The sequence below is a fragment of the Quercus lobata genome, chromosome 8, assembly GCF_001633185.2.
Source record: "Quercus lobata isolate SW786 chromosome 8, ValleyOak3.0 Primary Assembly, whole genome shotgun sequence".
NCBI lineage: Eukaryota > Viridiplantae > Streptophyta > Magnoliopsida > Fagales > Fagaceae > Quercus > Quercus lobata.
The window spans coordinates 2266573-2280162 of record NC_044911.1 but is presented as its reverse complement, the minus strand read 5'-3'; the positions used below and the strand labels follow the sequence as shown (position 1 = coordinate 2280162).

The 13590-nt window shown below is 39.5% G+C and overlaps 1 protein-coding gene across 3 annotated transcripts in view; it reads left to right on the top strand.

The window, feature by feature from the left end:
- Window positions 1-2098: 2098 nt before the first annotated feature.
- LOC115958197 (heavy metal-associated isoprenylated plant protein 47-like) overlaps window positions 2099-13590 on the top strand; it is a 48969-nt gene continuing 37477 nt past the window's right edge. For 2 of the 3 annotated variants that reach the window (XM_031076591.1, XM_031076590.1), the window contains exons 1-2: window positions 2099-2215; window positions 2522-2619. The gene's annotated coding sequence lies outside the window, so the exon portion shown is untranslated. The remainder of the gene's footprint in view (window positions 2216-2521; window positions 2620-13590) is intronic. The other variant, XM_031076592.1, reaches the window with a different exon arrangement.

Here is a 13590-nt window from a genome sequence, read left to right as displayed (position 1 = left end):
TCAAAATAATATCTTTTGAGGGCTTTTAATACTTTTTTCAAGCATTTTGACCCTCGAAAAAAATCAACTTTGTTGTAGTGAACTATCTTTAACAATCAACGATTCAAAAATACAAATTCAATGCACATTATCTACTACGTCCCGTCATCCCATCAAGTTGAAGGTTCATGTGATGCAATGAGAGTTTCAACTTGTCACGGAAAAACACAAAACGATAGGACAAAATTGGCCTTTACCCTTTTCGGGCAAAATAAATAGCATCCTACCCCCTTTTCCAAACTAATTAGGAAAATTTTCCTCTTTTGAAACTCGATTTTCTCAAAATCGAGTTTAAAAAAAAAAAATCTGGAGTCGTATAGTGGGGTTTTAAGGAGCCTATAGTGACGTTTTAATGACTTATAATGACGTTTTGTAACTGGATCTCCATGAAGTCGAGTTACATGCAATTTTTTTACCTATAACTCGATTTCATGGAACTTGAGTTAAAAAACGCCATTATAGGTCCTTAAAAACGTCACTATAGATCCTTTAAAACGTCACTATAAGACTTTAACTCAATTTTGAGAAAGTTGAGTTTCAAAAAATGAGCATTTCCCTAATTAGTTTGGGAAAGGAGGTAGAATGCTATTTATTTTGCCCGAAAAGGGCAGAAGCCAATTTTGTCCCAAAACGATAAGAGGAAAGACCTTTTGATCATGATGTTGACAAGTTGTTTGATAGAAATAAACACACTTGAAGATCCTTACAAGTAACGTTGCCACTTACAAAATGAATACCTAATGCTTCGCAATAAGATTAGTGAGTGACACTAATATTTTCACATCAAAGTGTAGGCACAATGGGAAATAAGACACCAATGGTTCTTGGAGGACCACAATATGAGATTGTAGCCAAGAAAAATAACAAACCCACCAGAGTATTGTAGATTATCAACACTTTCGGCCCAATCTACATTTGAAAACAATGAAAAGCTTGAAGATTATACAAACACCATTTCAAAATAATGGAAGAGTCCTAATTTTCTAATTTTAAATGTCCAAAGGGAAAAGTGGTAATTTTACACATCTAGAGTTAAAATAATTATTTTACGTTTCCTATATTATTATCTAAAAGCTAAATTGTAGCATTTAATATTGCTACGTTCCTGTAAAACCACATTAGCCTAGCATTTCAGTTTATTCAATCCATTTTGGTAAACTTTAGTCTATGTTGGTCCAGTTCGATTCATGTCAATCCAGTTTGGTCTACTAATTAGGTCCATTCAGTCCATTTCGATCCACTTTAGTTCATTCAGTCCATTTAGTCTACTTCGGTCTATTTTGTCTAATTTGGTCTATGCTTCTCATTTCGGTCCACTTCAATCCATTCAGTCTATTCAGTCCACTCGGTCTAATTTGGTCTATTATGATTATTTCAGTCTACTTTAGTCCATTTCGGTCCATTTCAGTCCATTTCGGTCCACTTCTATCTGCTTCAGTTCATTTGGTCCACTTCATTGATGCTTGGGGAGGTTAGGTTTGTTTAGAAAGAAGAGATGTGCTTCATTAACAATTATGTCACCTTTTCAACGTAATATTTGTAAGTTCTTGACTATGGCGACTCTAGAAATTTTATCTAGGGTGTTCCTATTTTACTTTGAAAAAATTTTGAGTCATTTCGGTCTATTTCGGGACGTTTCGATAAATACTAGCTAAAATTCAAGATCTGACCAGCATGAAGTTTGTGCTAAAAAAAAAAAAAAAAAAGTTCTTAAAACCAAAAAAAATTTACATTCTGTACACCAAAAAATCTCAAAAGGAAAAAAGAAAAAGAAAAAAAAAAAAGAAATGAACAATGTGGTTTATATACCATTAATTGGGTGTCTTTTTTAAAAATGTGTTTTTTTTTTAAAAAAAACAAGTGGTACTCCTATTTTTAACTGTTAGCTGATGTTAGATTTTTGCCTAAAGGACACTATTTGCCAGAAAAAAAAAAAAATGTGTCAATATTTGCTTGAGTGCGCATTTAATATTTCACCTGCCCCCACCTAATCCCACCATTTTTACCCGGATAGAGCCTCTAGTTTTCAAATTCTCTATCTCTGTGTTTTATACTTCTATCTTACAAGGCACCACAGTCTCTCTGCCACCCATTCTCTTTGTGCTGCAAATATGTGAACATTGTGAAGGTCGAAGTTTCATGTGTAATCCACCTCAAGCTCAAAAAATTATCAAAGGTCACCTTCAGTTTTTTACCCGTCTCACTCTTTCACACTCTCTCTCTTACATTTTTTTTTTTTTTTTTTTAGATTTTAGTTCAAAATTTGTTTGACATAAAAATTTTGAGGGTGTTCCTGATTTTTCTTGAGGGTGTTTCTATTTTTTTTTTTAAGGTAAACAAATAAAAAAAATTTAACTATTATATATAATTTGTTTTTTTTCAGGGCAGGGTGTTCCCAGGAACACCCTGCCCTCAACGTAGCGTCGCCACTCACTTCTTTATAACATTTTTCTTATGGATGATGGAATATATTTTCTAACAGAGGGTGCAAATGGCCATGAAGATTGCAGCAATAGCAGATGGTTAGTACCAAATCAATCCTAGCTTTTTGGCTTTTCGAAACAATATATTGTCAAGATGGTACGTAATTATATATTCCTAGTTACTGCTCCATCATGAGATCTACATTTTTTTCTGATTCTTGCAAATTCCGTTTATGAGATCAGAATTTTCTTTTCTTTTTCTTTTATTTATTTATTTATTTATTTTTAAGTTCAATGCATTATGTTGATTCGAGTGTTACCTTGAGATGGGTTAGATTATAGTTCTTGTTTGGTTATTATTTTGGCCAATGCCTGAAATATATTACGCGTTTGATTTGATTTTTATATATATTTTTCTAAAGAATTTATTCTTGAGATTGGAAAAAAAAAAAAAAAAGTTTTAAGTTGTTTTCTAAATAATAAATATACTATTGGAAACATGTAAATATAAAATTTTGGACATAAGATATTGGATAGTTTGTTTGAGTGATGTTGGTTCAAAAAGAATATTGTAAACATCGTCAAGTTTGTTGACAATGAGACCAAAGGATGACATAATAGAGAGCAGACAAAGAAATGTTGACCGCATAAGAGGTAAGAAATCACTAATAACAATTTTACTGTTCTAATTCTAATTGTCCCAATAATCCTAGTCCTAACTGTCATGAATCTAAGAAAGTACTAGTCATATCGCGGTATTTCTAAAAAGATTAGTTTCGTCGCAATATTTTGAATTTAAGGTTTATCCCTAGCTATTTTAGCTATATTTTGAATTTAAGGTTTATTCCTAGCTACCCACTTAAATTAAATAAGCAAATATAAAGAATTTCTTTTTCTTAGTATGTACCGGATGAACTTAATCTTAGACTTAAAAAAAAAAGAAAAAAAAGAAGGTCTTATGTAATATATATTTTATAATAATAGAAGAACGGTTAAAATATATATATATATATATATATGCATGCATTAAACAATCTAACATATTCGATAAACTGAGGACCTCTGTTATAGGTAAAACTATTTCACACGTAATACACTAGCAATACATTTTAGTTCAAAATTAGTAAACGGCAGAACTAGCAATAGAATAAGTTCAGCTTAAGTGTAGCAAATTATAGTAGAATACTTTTTGCAGATGTTATATCAGTTCAGTAACAACATTGCTAAAAAGCTTTAATTCATATTAGGATAGAGTTTGGAAATTGAAGCCCCACTTCAAAAAGAAAGTGTAGCAAATCCACTCTAACCATAAAATCTTGATACTAAGGTGAATGTGTGTTGTCACAACATTCACTATAATAAATCCTTTATTTTATAGTTGGGTGAGAAAAGAGAAAAATGAGATGATGTTTTAATTAATCTAACAATATGGGATTGATCTCTATTTATTTATTTATAATTTGATAGTTACAATAGGGGAGGATTGATTTGAACTTTTGATGTTTCCATTAAAAATACAAAGAAATGTCATTTGGGCTATAAAGCTCTTGACAGATCAATGGCTACCAAGCAGTAATTTAATTTGAGCAAAGAGTGCTTTATTAATTATATATAGTAGCCAATGGAAACATGCACATGTATTGCTTGTGCAATCCAATCTTATTTTATGTAAAAAAATAAAATATTGAGTTTAGTACAAAATATTTAAATGAATATGATTTATTTGTATCAATATGATAATATTGATACAAATCTAATAAGGAGAAAATGTGAATAGATTGGTAGGGGTTTTGTATCTTTTACAAAAGTTGTATAGGTAGATTGATTGGACTCTTTGTGGTCCAACATATCCGTAATATGCCACGTGGGGGGAGCTTATACCAATCGAATTAAGCCTAGTCTAAATCTAATTCTGAAAGAGCAATTCTTTTGAAATAGTTAAAACTTTGATGGGTGATGCCTTAATAATTTAATCAAATCCTCTCTAGCTAGATCTACCAATTACAGAAAAAGGGGATAAGAACTCTTAAGAATTTAGAAATGCCATTTTCTCGAATGTCATTTTTTTATTCTTTCTAGACCTCTGACCCTTTGAAAAGTCAGGTAAGTAAAATGAAACAGAACCAAAAACACATAGAAAGGCATGAATATGTCATTTTACCCTTTTTTTTTTTTGATAAGAAATATGTCATTTTACCCTTATTTCTTAAGTGTGATTAATTATGGGTTTAAATACTTATCTTTTGTTAGGTAACTTAATAATATGTGTATTAAGCTTGATTAGTTATTATCCATTCATCCTCAATATCATCATCATCATATTATATTCTTAATGTATAAGATATTGAATGATAAACACTTTCTAGAGTGAGCGAAGTTAGTTTATTATCTTACTGTTTCTATTATAAATTGGTTTTAGTTGTAAAGTACAGTTTAAACTTGAGTCAATTGTTATTTTTGTTCCTAAAGTTTTATTTTGTGATATTTTTTGTTCCTAAAGTTCATATTTGGTGCCAAATTCATCTTTCCGTCCATAAACAATCATTAGCCATTAAAAACTATATATTGTTTGTAATACTTAAACTATGAAAATCATTTAAATAAAAAGCCACACTAACACCTAAGATTTTAAATATAAAGAAATCACTAAAGTGGAGCTCCATCAATGGTGAAAACCAGACAAAGTGTACCCATATCACAAAATATACTCTAATCACTCTTGACCAAAACCATAAACACTACAAATCCAAATTGAACTTACGAAACATTCGGCTACCCCAAAATCACCACATGCAAACCTCCCAAACCAAATAACTAGCACATATTCACCATCTTTGATCAAAACTACAATCACCTTGCTTAATTTGCCTTCTAAAGCCCTACTCAATTACCACACATAAACCTTTCAGGTGCCACTCTTGAAGCCCTAAGTTGTCGATGAGCATTGTTGTTGCACTATAAAAACATAAATAAAAATAAAAATGTCTAGCAGTTCCTATAGGAGTGGTTATATGTGTTGGGCTTTGAGTGACATAGTAGACTCGATTGGGCTGTACAGAAAGCCGTCAATAGTTGATCTATAAACCACATTCTACTCTTAGTCAAGTTATTGGTGGGTTTGGGGGCTACTTATCTTAGAACAGCACATGAATTAATAATAAACAAGTAAATAACTCTCCCACTATCAACCTATCAAAAATAAATAAGTAATCAAACAAAACCTAGCTAATAAAGAAACTAAAAATACCAAACAGGAACAGAAAGAAATAACAAATATCTCCATCCATGCTCTAAGCTTCATGTACTCTACAATATAACTAACATTGAACTTGTGAAACCCTGTAGAGAGAAAGCATAACAATAAGTCTAGGAACACAAAATTTTACACTACTGTACTGGCCCGTTTTGTGCATAATAAAAGTAGTGTCGGTAGTGGATACAAGTGAAAGTCATGCTAAATAAATCTCAACAAATCATGCTAACAATTATGAAAAAAAAATGTTGTATCACAAAGAGCAGTGAAGCATTAATAGCCTATTCATATATAAGACGAAAACCAAAAGTTTCCAGTGGCACAATAATTCAGTACCAATCGGATGTGTCATGCAGATGCTGAGTATTGTTGGGCCCCAATTTCACAAAACTGGATAGGAATCCAGATATGAATCAAAGGCTGGCGGATAACAACCATGATGCCACGCAACAATTCTTGGAAATACAAGCGAATTGATACTTGATATGAAATTGAAAGCTAACCAACCAATTAAAATATTTAAAAAATTCAGAGTCCGATGATTACTAACAGGTTCTGCTCTCTTGCAACTGACTATCCTATTTAAAAGAGGATAAAGAAAGATACATTTGAGGAATGTTTCGGAATTTTTTTTAGAGAAAATAGTTTTGATTGCAGAAGCTGAAAAAAATAATATTATAGACCAAATTTTTTAAATGACGCAATTATTAATGAAAATGCAAATATATAATTATGTACCTAAAATGTCATTTTTTAATATTGAGATAACATACTTTTGATAAGAAATTCTGAAAAGGGCATCTAGAAGACTTATAGAAAAGATATTCTGAAAAGGGCTAAAATTATGACATAAAGACATATACATTGCATGAGTTTTACTATGTGATCTCAATTTATTGATGTAAGGGGAGGAAGTAAAATTTGAACTACATTTCATTTAGTATTTAAAAACATTTTGGTTAACTGGTTTTTAAATTTCCATGATATCTATGAGGTCTTAAGTTTGAAATCTTTAACTAGCATTTTGGGACTATCCAAGCAACAACTAAAATTAATAGTTCTCGACATGAATTCATGACTCATGAAGTATTGACTACTAACTTAGACAAAAAATAAAATGCAGCAACCTACACCATTTATATATTTATTTATTTTAAAATTATTTTCTAATACTGGCTTTATCTAAGATTCAAATCCCCCCTTACTACAAAACGCATATAGAAGAAATTCTCAAATAAATCAAGACATATAGAAGACAATAAAGTAAAAACTTAGCTCGAAAATAAACAACAACAGATCAAAGAATCAACAAAAGCCTACCTTTCAAAATAAAACAATTTCAAAACCCTAGAATTCAAATATAATAACCTCGAAACAAATAAGAAACGGAAAATAATCAGAACCTAAAGAACTTTCCCCTAAATTTCTATTCAAATCAAACACAGAACTTAAAGCCCTAAATTCAAAATTTGAAAACAAAAAATAAAAACATAATTACCTCTCTTAGCTTCCCTCTCTTTCTCTTCGGCTCTTTGCGTTTCGCTCTCTCTCTCTCTCTCTCTCTCCTTCTCTGCGAATGAACTGAAGATTTGAACGATTAAGAGGTCCGAGATGAAAGGTTTGGAAGTGGAGGGTGAGGGCTAGCTTGAGATCAGAGAGATGGAGGGTGAGGGTTGAGATCGATTGGAGATGGAAGGTGAGGGTTGTGATCGATTGGAGATGGAGGGAGAGGGTTAAGATCGGGCTGAGAGATGGAGGCTGATATCAGATGGGTGGAAAAGTATTTTTAGTTTATTATTTATGCAAATCCTAAAGCCGCAGTTTTGACCCACGACTATAGGCAAAACCTGGGGCTGCGTTCGAAAAATGCGGCCCCATCCCAAACTAAAGCCGCGGATTTAAAACGCGGCTTCAGAAGAAATTTAAAGCTGCGTTTTAAAGACGCGGCTTCAGACCAAATTTAAAGCCACGTCTTTAAAATGCGGCTTCAGGAATTCTAGAGCCGCATTTTAAAAATGCGGCCACAGAACCTCTCTATGGCCCCGCGTACAAAATACGACCTTAAGGTTCTGTCTTGGGCCGCGTTTTTTAAAACGGGGCCTTAGGCTCACCTTGGGCCGCATTTTAAAAATGCGGCCACAGTAAAAGAAAACAAAAAAAAAAAAAAAAAAAAAAAAAGAGTTTGAGAAAAAATAAAATGCGGAAGTCCTTAGGCCGCGTTTTTATCTCAAAAAAACGCAACCTCAGAACCTGTCTATGGCCCCGCGTACAAAACGCGACCTTAAGGTTCTGTCTTGGGCCGCGTTTTTTAAAACGGGGCTTTAGGCTCACCTTGGGCCGCGTTTTTTATGGCCGCGGCTTAAAAAACGCGGCCCAAGGCCCCCGCGTTTTGTAGTGATATGATGATCACTAGCTATTTCATTTCTTCTTACATTTGTATTTATTACACTCACCTACTGTCACTCATATTAAATATTATTTAAATGAGTTGTATGTCTACAAGGGATAATATCTCATCCCCGTGTCATTTCAACCAATTTAGGGTACAATGAGATGTTAGACCTATTTTTTTATTTTATAAAAAGCTCCCCTCAAACCAAGGGTTTTTTTTTTTTTTTTAATTAATTTATTTATTTAAAAAATCAGTTATTTACCTTCTCCAAAATCCTTTTTATTGCCTTATCATGGGAGCTGTTTTGTCCAATCGCACTAGTTGGTCTCTAAGGTGGTGAGTACATTTCATATTGGCTAAGGCATCTGTACTCTAGTTTGCTTCCCTGTCGCATGTAGGTATGGAGGATTTGGCAGTTAAGGATTCTCTGCATTAGTGACCTGCAATCATTCATATATGCATCTGTAAGGACCAAGTACGAGGCCTATGGGCCTTGGATTATTATGGGCTCACAATCTATTTGTAGTGGGCTTGAAGATTTCCTACTATGGGTCGTTCTCGGCAGAGACTCAAAGCAACGCCCAGTTTGATGTCCACTCTTTCACTCTTTTCTCCAAAAATCCCATTCTTCTCCCATCTTTCTTCTATTTATAGCCAAGGTTAGTGGGAAGATCATGATTACAGCCACCGTTTGTGCCATTGAAGGTCCAATATCATTTGATTTAAGTGGATGTTTAGGTGAGAGGGCGGTGCTGCATTTATGATCTTGGAACTTGATTCCATCTGGACCGATAATGCTCGGCAGCACCGTCTCCCGTGCATACCACATTTTCCCGGGAATAACTCATGTACATGACCGGGAACGTTTGACCGAGCCCACCTTGGAACTTAATACCCTACACCTGTTTGTTATTTATGAATCCCCGGGAATGGCGTAGGACGACTGGACCTTTCGGCTGGGCCTGTGGCCAAAGCCAGTACGGGACAAGGCCCAGGGCCTGTATGGGTCTGGGATCACCGCACTGTACAATTGGGGCAGGGCCCGGGGTCTGTATGGGCCTAAGGTCTCGGTGCCGTACAATAGCCCCCCCTTGATTCATACTCGGTCATCGAGAAGAATCAAGGAGCAGCATGGGACCTTTTGACCTCGGGAGTCTTTTAGCCTGGGACTTCTGGCCGTCATTTCTCATTTAATATTCATCTCAAAAGACGCGCCGTTTCGCGGCGCCAGGTGCAGTCGTCATTATTGCCTGACGGTTCGAGAACCGAAGCGACGTGCGGATTGGTTATGCTTGGCGTTCGTTGGACTGCTCGTAGACCGCGCCCATTTAATGCTTGATTCAGACGCTTCTTCTTCCTCCATTCATTTTTCTTTCCTCTATAAATAACCTCCCTCTGAACAGCATCCCATTTTTCCTCTGCCAATCTTTAGAGCTCTTTTTCTCTGCCGACCACATTTCTGTGCGCTTGCTTACCCAGTGTTCTTTTCCTCCTTAGAACCCAAAGTAAGTTTTTCTTCCCCTTCCTTTTCCTTTCAACTTTCATTTCTTTGAGTTTACTTTCGCATTTTTAGGCGTTATAGATGGGTTACTCTTACCTCCTAGAGTCCCCGGCTGCTTTGGCCACCTTTAGGAGTAAATTTAACATTCCCAATGACGTGGATGTGGCCTACTGCCATGAGAGCGATATTGAACTCCACCGAGGGCATGGTATAGCCTTCTTTCCTTTGATGTCCATTCTAGAAGGTGGGGTCAGGTTTCCCGTGGATCCCCTCTTAATAAACACACTCACTTACTACGGGCTGTGCCCGGACCAACTTCCCCCCAACTTTTACCGGGTAGTTAGTTGCGTCAGTAAGTTGAACCACACCTTTAACTTACAGTTAGACCACCATGACATTAACCAAATGTATAGGCTCTGTGGGAGCAAAGCCACCGGTTATTACCTAAAGACAAGGGATGCACGGGTACGGCTGATATCATGCCTACCTGATTCGAACAGGAACTCCGCCAATGAGTTCGTTAGGGTGAGCGGCAATTGGTTTGCCGGGGAGTTTCCTTGCCCCCTTACGCCGCGTGAAGTGGGTTCGTTCCATCCCCTTCATATAACTGCTTTCTTTCGCCTCTCATTTTCTTCCTCTCGGTAAAAAGAATTTTTATGATTAGAGACTAATGCGTCATTTGATCTTTTGCAGACGGCAAAGTGTTTGTGCAGGACCTCAGAGTCGTCCACGCCAAAGACTTAAACTTCGTCCTCCGCTCTGAGATATACGTGCATTGGGACGGGCAACTCCGGGCTTCGCATTTGATCCTCGGTGTGGAGCCGGTTTATTCTACTTGGCAGCCGTTCAAGCAGGCCCTGATAGTTGACAGCCCCCTGCTGTCGTATATAGACGTTCGGTACGTGAACTTTTTACCGCCGAGTCTTACAACCGGGGAAGCGAGGGAATTTGGCCGGCGGGTTACTCGCGCAGACGAGCTAGCCCCTTTGAGAGACGAATCCGCGGAAAAAGCATCCCGGCGCATCAGGGAGTTAGCCCACGAAGCCGTGCAACAAGGCCAAGCGCAAGAGCAGCCAATCCCTGAGAATCCGGCCGCCGTGAACCAACAACAAGTGATAGAAGCGGCCGCCCTTTTAGCTAGAGCTGCCCGGCCTAAGGGAAAGATGGTATCTAGAAAAGTGCTGTCGGTAGAACGGTTTGTGCCCGGTGCCAGACAATCCAATCAGCCCCCTCCTCCCAAGGGCCGGGGTCAAGTGCCGCAGCCTTCACCCCCTCCGCAGGCCGGACGTGCCCGGAAGAAGCAAAAGGTCACCGATCAACCTTCCACTTGCCCGGGCGAGGTCGCTGCCCAGACTCCTCCCCGTCCAACAGGTGGTATTGTTATCCGTGAGCCGCCGACTGAAGCCGGCACGGGGGGCGCGTCCTCCTCCCAAGTGGCTCCTGCGTGGGAGCCGAAGATCCTTCTGGACGGCAAACCATTGCCGTCAACCGCCTGCATTCGGATGTGGGATAATGGCGAGGGCGGCCGTATTGCCCAATCTTTGGCCGAAGCTCTCCAACTTCCCGAGGATGTGCATGCTTTCGAGGATGGATCCGAGGAGTCCGTAGGGCGCCGGTTAGAGTGGCACGCCATTGCGGTAATTTTTTTGTCTATCTAGTTCTTCATACAGGTTTCCTTTTGCCTTTTTTCTAACTTTTGTCCTTGCTAGGCTGCTCAAATGGCCCACATTGTGGCTGCTCGGGCACGGGAGCTTGCTGAGGAGAGCGAGCGCGAGAAGGAGGCGCGCGAGGCGGCGGTGAAAACGGCTAAGGAAAAACTGAAGGCCGCCGAGTCTGCTGAGAAAAAGGCTGCAGTTGCCGAGAAGAACCGGTCCCTGGCCGAGAAAAGGTGTGCGGAGCTCCTAACCCAGCAGAATGAGACGGAGCTTAAGCTAGCCCAAGCCATCAGCCTTAACACCTCCAATGCCGAGGAGATAGCTGACCTTAGGGCAGGCTTGGCAGCCGCGGAGCAGAAATGGTATGATGTCGGCTTTGCTGATGCCGAAAACTCTGTAGAGCCGGTGGTTGCTCGGGCTAGGAATATGGGCTTTGAGGCCGGGTGGTTTGCCGCCCTTCAGGCAATGGGTGTTCCTGAGGATTCGCATCTGAGAGACCCCGGCCAAATCCCATTCCCGAGCCCCGCCCCTGCTGCTCAGGGTACCCCGGTGGCGATTGACGAGGAAGAGACAGCCAGTATGAGGGAGCTGGTTGAGCAAATCGATGCTCACGCCGAGCCTGAGGAAATGGAAGTCACCAGTATCCCGACTGTGCAGGAGCTTCTCGGTGAGGCCCCGCCTTTTTCTTTGGCCGGCCAGCAGGAAGTGATACCGCCGAACCAACCTCCCCGCTAATTTTGCTTTTATCTTGCTTGCTCATTTTTATTTTATTAGTTTTACTTGCTCACGTCACCGGGATGCGGTGACCGAACATTTGTTTTATTTTGTTGGTTTTATTTGCCTATGTCACCGGGATGTGGTGACCGAACAATTGCTCTACTTTAATTAGAAGTCCGTTTTCTTTTTCCGTTTGAATTTGTCGAATGAAATTATCTCTGTTCGTGTTTTGCTTGAACCACGCCAGTGCTATGGCTGCTTAATGTAATAGTACCCCCGAGAACCATTTACGCGGCGCTTAGTGTATTTTGAGAGCGCTTTTTGACTTAGTATTTGAAAAAGGGTCGGGTTAGGCTTTGGCTGAACCGGGAATCGAGCCGAGTGTCAGGTTTTCGTACTTAGAGAATTATTTGTAGGTTTCCACCTGCTCGGCGATAGTGATCGAGCCGAGGATCAGGTTTCTATCCTTAGATTATTATTTGTAGGTTTCCGCCTGCTCGGCGATAGTGATCGAACCGAGGGTCAGGCTTCTGTCCTTAGAGACTTATCTGCACGTTTCCACCTGCTCGGCGATAGTGATCGAGCCGAGGATCAGGTTTCTGTCCTTAGATTATTATTTGTAGGTTTCCGCCTGCTCGGCGATAGTGATCGAACCGAGGGTCAGGCTTCTGTCCTTAGAGACTTATCTGTAGGTTTCCACCTGCTCGGCGATAGTGATCGAACCGAGGGTCAGGCTTCTGTCCTTAGAGACTTATCTGTAGGTTTCCACCTGCTCGGCGATAGTGATCGAGCCGAGGATCAGGTTTCTGCCTTAGATTATTATTTGTAGGTTTCCGCCTGCTCGGCGATAGTGATCGAACCGAGGGTCAGGCTTCTGTCCTTAGAGACTTATCTGTAGGTTTCCACCTGCTCGGCGATAGTGATCGAGCCGAGGATCAGGTTTCTGTCCTTAGATTATTATTTGTAGGTTTCCGCCTGCTCGGCGATAGTGATCGAACCGAGAGTCAGGCTTCTGTCCTTTGAGATTTGATGGTGATTCTTCCGGCGTACGGCTAAGGAATGAAAAATAGCTTATACAAAAGGATTCATCATGCTCTTAATTTCAATGGGATACAAGTAATGGCTTACACCGATGATTATGCGTAGAACTTCTTCAAGTTGTTGGCGTTCCATGGTCGGGGGAGTGGCCTCTCGTCAAGGTCTTCCAAGTAGTAGGCCCCTGCACCCGCAATAGCTGTGACTCTGTATGGTCCTTCCCAACTCTGAGCGAGCTTCCCTGCAGTCAAGTCCCGCATGTTTCCCACTACCCTTCTTAATACTAGTTCCCCGGCAATGAACTCCCTGCTCTTTACATTTCGGTTGTACCTTTGGGCCAGCTTCTGTTGATACTCGGCAAGACGTATGGTCGCAGCCTCCCTGCATTCTTCTAGCCAATCCAAACGCTCCATCATCAGGTCGGCGTTCTGTACGGGGTCAAACCCGGCGACCCGTGCACTGCATAAGCTCACCTCGGTTGGTATGACTGCTTCCGAGCCGTATGTCAGGGAGAACGGGGTTTCACCCGTGGATCTCCTAGGGGTCGTGCGGTACGCCCATAATACACTGGGTAG